Genomic DNA, 6277 nt, shown 5'->3' on the forward strand with positions numbered 1-6277 from the left:
AGAACCTGAGGTAGAAGACCTTCCAGTGATGGTACAAGGAACTAGGGCCGCCCGTAAAGCAGCTGCAACTGCGGGTGAGTCCGCCACAGGTGTGCTCACCGTGGCTGAAGTGGAAGCTGTGGCTGCTGTGACCACCACTGAGGAAGAAAGACTAGCAGCGGTGCTAGCAGTGGTGGTGGTTGTGACTGTAGTGGCAGCTGAAACAGGGCTAGCAGCAGTGCTAGCGGCAGTGAACACAGTACCAGTAGTAGAAACTAGAAAAACAAAGGTACTGGCAGGCGCGAAGACGTTAGTAGCAGCAGGGACTACCGTCTCAGACAGAGACAAGGATGGACTGGCAGCAGAGCTCGAAGAGGGCATCGAGCTAGAATCCATCCTGAACAAATAGGACAGGGGAATATATAAGAAAGCAGCAGCTAAACACCTAGAAAACAGCATGAATTCGGCATGAAAATTTCCCTAACCAGTCGATAAAATTCGACCTACAGCACAAAAATTCCCAACTTTTTCCTCAAAAATTCGAATACAGCAGGTAGCAGCGATAGGGTGCGGGTAACATGCAACAATGGCAGCCAATTAAGCAATAATAGGGGTAAATTAAGCAAATGGCAGCAGCACAGACCAATTTTCAGTCGAAAATTTTGACTGTAAAAACCCCTTATCGCAAATTTCTCGGAAAATTCGAATTTAAACGTGTAAAAACAGTGAGGTAAGGGAATTGATCATCAAGCAAGACAAATTAAGCATTAAATCAAAATTTTATTCGAAAATATCGACCCAAAACGGAAAATCAAAACCCTAATCCTTAATTATCCTCATAAAAAGCAAAAATTAAAGAAATTAAAGGATAAAGAAGAGTAAGGATCACTTACTTGATGATATAGAACCCACAATGAACAATTAATCGACAAGCAACAAGCAAAATAGGCGATTTTTGATCGATAAACCGCGGAAGCCTAATTCCCTTAATAGACCGTGTAAATGAGCGTAAATGAAAGGGAAAATGACGATTAATCAAAAATAAACGGAATGTAGGTGACGGATTTGGCAAATGGGCAAGAAAATGGAGGATTTTGGGGGTAATTTAATCGCAAATAAGGGAGGGGGTCGAAAATAATGAAGGGAATTAATTAACAAAGAAAAAGAAGGAAGTTAAAGAAAATTACCTGCGTGTCATTTCCCAAATCACTCGATCGAGTGGTTTAAAACTACTCGATCGAGAGTTTCTTGTATGCATCTTCTCGATCGAGTAAAAAATTACTCGATCGAGAACTTCCCTTTTCAGCTTCAGTCGATCGAGTAAAATGGGATCACTCGATCGAACAGATTTCACTCGATCGAGTACAAAAAGTACTCAATCGAGCTCTTTTCCTCGCGTAAGCTCTTGAATTTGCTAATATTCCTTTGAATTTGCGTAAAATTCCCAAACCTACATAAAAACACTCGCAAAAGTATCCCAAAATACCAAATTCGCAAAGTAACAGTCTATAGTCTCTAATCTACGCTAAAAATTGTCTAAATTCTAATTGTCCTAATTAAAAGCAATAAATAAAGTTCAACGGAAAATTTAAAAGTTGTTTTTACAATTTGTTCCACGGGGCATTTCCCCGCTCACTTCTCAAGGCAATTCAGTAGCCCCTCGGAGGGCTCCTGACTGGAGGACGTCATCTCAGCAACATTAATCGTCCTCTTCAATTTCCACGAGCTTGAATTTGAATCATTAGGGGGAGAATAGTTGACGTCCACATACGCGCGAACTTTTCTCATCCTTACTCCTTTCTCACCGGCTTTAACATCGTCACTCCTACTTTGACTGACATTAATTGTATAATACCCTTTGACAGCTCCTTCATTATTTTCATCTGTACCTGCAACAAGGAAAACAGATGAACTTTCCTCCTTTTTGCTCTCAACCTGAGGTGGATGGGTAGCAATAACAGCACAATATTCCAAATTTTCATTTGGAGTGTCAATAGGAGGGTTAACCGAAGAGAGGTCATTGCAAGGATGAGCTTGCATGGGAGCCCTTCGGAGCTTAGACTGATGGAATATCAATTCCTCGTCCGCAACCTGAAAAGTCAAAGTCTTGCCCCCGATGTCTATTACTGCACGGGCAGTGAATAAAAATGGTCTCCCTAAAATAATAGGGGTATGGGCATCTTCGGGGATGTCAAGGACAATGAAGTCAATGGGAATAAAGAATCTCCCGATCTTAACAGGTATGTCTTCTATATCACCTAGTGGCCGTGATATGCTACAGTCGGCCATCTGAACAGTCATTTTTGAGCAATTAAACTTGGTCAAACCAAGTCTCTTAGCCAGAGACAGCGGTAAGACACTCACGCTAGCGCCAAGATCGCTTAACGCGTTATCAATCAAATTGTTACCAATATGACACGGAATCGAAAAACTACCCGGGTCTGACTGTTTGGGAGGTAACTTATTATGAACTAGGCCGTCCCTACCTCGGTCAAAGCTACCGTCTCATGATCATTAATGTGCCTCTTACGCGATAAAATTTCTTTCATAAATTTAAGGTAAGAGGGTACCTGTGTCAGCAGTTCGGCGAATGGCACAGTGACTTGCAAGCTTCTCAGGAGTTCGGCAAATTTGCCGAATTGTTGATTAGCCTTAGTACTTTGCAAACACCTTGGGAAGGGTACCTTGATGGGTATCTCGAGTCCCTTGTTCCCCGCTTCCAACGTGTCAGCCGGATCAAGCTCCAAATCCTTCGGACACTTCTTTCCTCTCGAACGAGGTTTTTCAGGCGATTTTTCACTCGATCGAGCACTAGAAGGCTCTCGATCGAGCTGTTCTTTATCTACACTACTAGATCGACCAAAAATACCATTCGATCGAGTAGTTTCTTCAACAAAATCAGTCGATCGATCAGAAATTTCACTTGATCGAGTAAGATCTTTTCCCTGTTCACTCGATCGAGTATAATTTTTACTCGATCGAGCCCTTTGTTCAGCAATTTCACTCGATCGACCCCCTGTAATCAGTCGATCGAGTACTTTCTTTGTCGTCAGCTCCTTTTCTTCACCAGAACACTGTTCATCAGCAGTAATGACCTTCCTCGGGCCTGATTTCAACACATTCGGTCCCTTATATGAACGACCGCTCCTCAAATTGATTAAATTTACCGTCTCATGTGGATTTTTATCAGCTTGTGACGGTAAATGACCCGGTTTCCTTGTGGACTGGTTCGCGGCTAACTGGGCAGCTTGAGTTTCAAGTGCCGTGATAGATGCATCTTTTTATTGATCACTCAGCTGCCACTGCTTTGTCAAAGACTGCAACATCGTCTTCAACTTACCTAGATCACTTACTCCACCAGAAGATGATGCACCTTGATTAGGTGTAGGGAAGGAAGGAGGCTTCTGAAAGTCTTGTTGAGTCTTATGTGGAGGGACATACGGCTGCTGCTGCGGAGGAGGATGTGTAGGGTTGAGCACATTTTGACTTGTCCACCTTAAATTGGGATGGATTGCCCCTTGGTTGTTATAGTAGGAACCCCCTCCTTGCCTGTATTGTTGAAAAGCAAGGACCTGTTCCTTCTCCGTAAGACAGCCAATAGTAGTGTGACCGTCGTTGCTCCCACACCTCTCACATGTGACAGTCTCCCCTCTAGTAAGCAAATGGACTGTCTGAGGCTCCCCAGCAGAATGTAGCTCTAACTTATCAAATCTAGCATTCATGGCTTCCAGCTGAGCCACAACTTGCTTATCGACTGCATGAACTATTCTAATACCATCCCTCGGGTTTCCATACTCAGCACATTGGTTCGCCATCTCTTCAATAAGAGCCCATCCCTTATCATCGTCAGTGTTCTCTTGGAATCTTCAATTAGATGATGCATCAAGTATGGCTCTGTGATCATCGTACAACCCATTGTAGAACTGGTTGGACAGAAACCACGGATCAAAACCATGGTGAGGAAGAGACCTCACCAACTTCTTGAAACGGGACCATGCTTCATAGAAAGTCTCATCAGGTGCCTGCTTGATACTTGTGATCTTTGCCCTCAGCTGATTGATGCACTGTGGAGGGAAATATCTCTTATAAAAAGCAAGAGCAAAGGTCTACCAGTCTCAGACCCCCTCGGCCGTACGGTCCAAATCAGTCAGCCACTCCCTGGCTGAGTCCGTCAAAGAAAAAGGAAATAGAACCTCCTTAATCTTGTCTTGAGTTACCCCCTTTGTGGCGAGGATAGTAGAACAGTAATTCGTAAATACCTCCATATGCTTCCTCGGGTATTCACCTGCCACACCACTAAAGAGATTTCTCTCCACCAGATTGATATAGGAAGGACGAATGTCGAATGTATTCTCATTCTGAGTCTGGAGATTGAAACCCTTTGGAATTGATGATGCTTTAGGCTCCGAATGACTAGCAATGTTCGGCATCTTTACTGGGTTGCTTACAGAACTGGAAGTATCTTCTTCACAAGATGGATTTTCTGTAAAAAGGAAATGCTGAAGCTCTGGTTCGAAAGTACTTAACTCTTCCTTTCGTGATTCTCTTTGCAAACGGAGTCTATGCCTAAATAGTCTCTCTGGCTCAGAATCAGCTGCAACTAACTCAAACCTGTCTGACCTGGGCATACACAACACTAAAAAAAAAAAAAATTTAAGAACTGCCTCAAGGAATAAAAATTCCCTGAGACGGATAAAATAAACAAAACAAAGATAGATAAGGCAATTGCCTCCCCGACAACGACGCCAAAATTTGACAGGGTTGTCGTATACCTATCAAAAATAACTAACTAAACTAACTATATAGCTAGGGAAGTCAGGTCGATCTCCTCAGTGAGGCAAGGTATCTGTAAAAGTCCGTCTATTTGGTCACAAATGGGGGTGTTTATAATTTGATTTCTAAACTAAAAAGGGTTAAAGGAAGAGAAATAAAGAAAGAGCAGTTAAGGCAGAAAAAGGGTGATAAACTATCAATAAAGAGGGGACATGTAAGGATTTCGGTGTTGGAATTTATTAATCTCATTAATTTACATATTCATATATGAATTGATTTATTTAGTCATAAAATAAAACTAGATCTTATGCATGCAAACATATATAAGATAAGAGAAGAAATCATCAATCTTACTATATGATTTCGGTTTTATGGGCACCAACAAATTCACCAATTTGTTAGTTCTTGAGCTTTCCTTAAAATGGTTGAACAAAATGTCCAAATTAGAACCTCTCCCAAATGTGAATACCCAAGGAAATCTCTTAATAACTAATATTATTTGTACTAGAAATAATATAAGTCTTACTATAAAATTGACAAAAAAATATTGTGTATTTCCTCTTTAAAAATGTATGAATAATTTTTTTAGAATAACCCTTCGCTTCTTGTGAGGGAAAAACCGGTTGGAGGGAGTAAGAGTGCCCAATGCATGGGCTAGTTTTTCTACCCAAGAAATCATAGGCATGCAAGGCTACAAGCAAGGTCTTATCATTGTGTTTTCCACTTAAAAATAATTAACACAATTTTAAAGACCCTAACCCTCCCATTTCGGTACATTTGATAAAATGGGAGGTCCATTTTATTTTTTGTCATTTGTCAATTGTAACATATGTGACATGTTACTTGACATATGAAATTTTAATGTATTTTTAACATATTAAAAATAAACATACTCATAAAATATGTCATATACAAAATCGACTAGTAATTCGTAATTACTTGTACCAAAACGGTTTATCAAATTATAAATTACAACGTCTTGTATTTATAATAAATTATTCATTCAATTTCAATTTCAATTGTTTCGTAAACAATAATTTTTATCCAAGTAATAAAACAATTCAATTACTTAGACCGTATCTAATATAATCGAATTACTATAAGACACGTTAATTTTACTCACAAAATCATCCGTCAATTTTAAGCAATTTAATTAACTCGTATCGGCATACGATTAATTAAATAATCAATTAAGAGTATTTCCCTATAGGTATGACCTAAGGGGATCAACTAATCACCACCATCGCACGACAGTAATGTCAAACTCTAGTCACCCAATCATTACCGATATGTGTGGACCAGTTGACTGTAAAATAGTACATCCCACATGTATTCTTAAAATGAGATTTAAACATGTGATCATCATGATCAACAGTTGTGATCTCATTATTGTCGGAGGACACATATTCCAACAATCTCCCACTTATCCTCGACAAGTGTGCGTCACCAATTCTCTTGTCCTATTACTATCTCCCACTCAATGCAAGGTATCTTTCAGGTCGTACTTGCAAGTGATCATATCGAG

General features: G+C 40.2%; 1 non-coding gene across 1 annotated transcript; it reads left to right on the forward strand.

The window, feature by feature from the left end:
• The first annotated feature begins 3927 nt into the window (after nucleotides 1-3927).
• Nucleotides 3928-4033, forward strand: LOC141636553 (small nucleolar RNA R71). The gene has a single exon (XR_012541159.1). It is a non-coding gene; the product is annotated as a small nucleolar RNA R71 (small nucleolar RNA).
• Nucleotides 4034-6277: the final 2244 nt, after the last annotated feature.

The sequence above is a fragment of the Silene latifolia genome, chromosome Y (assembly GCF_048544455.1).
Source record: "Silene latifolia isolate original U9 population chromosome Y, ASM4854445v1, whole genome shotgun sequence".
In the NCBI taxonomy this organism is placed as follows: Eukaryota; Viridiplantae; Streptophyta; class Magnoliopsida; order Caryophyllales; family Caryophyllaceae; genus Silene; species Silene latifolia.